Genomic DNA, 270 nt, shown 5'->3' with positions numbered 1-270 from the left:
TGCTGATATGGACTGCTGACTATATATCTGAGCATATTCAGATGTGGAAGAAGTTGCTCTTTAGTTAGTGTTTGGGGCCTGCTATGGTGAGTTTGTCCATCACGAAGCCACTGAACAGTACCAAAGCTGTCGCAGGGTGAGGCAAAAAGAAAATCCATGTAATACTATCTCAAGTTCTGAAATGGTACAAGGAACTTGTGTTGTCCCAGCTCGGCGAACAGAACCACAACAACGAGCACCCGCGCTACAAATCTTCTCACAAACTTTGGG

The sequence above is a fragment of the Chiloscyllium plagiosum genome, unplaced genomic scaffold (genome assembly GCF_037043375.1).
Source record: "Chiloscyllium plagiosum isolate Xiang-an unplaced genomic scaffold, Cpla_swu_hap1 HiC_scaffold_9, whole genome shotgun sequence".
Taxonomy (NCBI): domain Eukaryota; kingdom Metazoa; phylum Chordata; class Chondrichthyes; order Orectolobiformes; family Hemiscylliidae; genus Chiloscyllium; species Chiloscyllium plagiosum.
The sequence above is the reverse complement of the archived record's forward strand: the minus strand, read 5'-3'. Positions refer to the sequence as shown.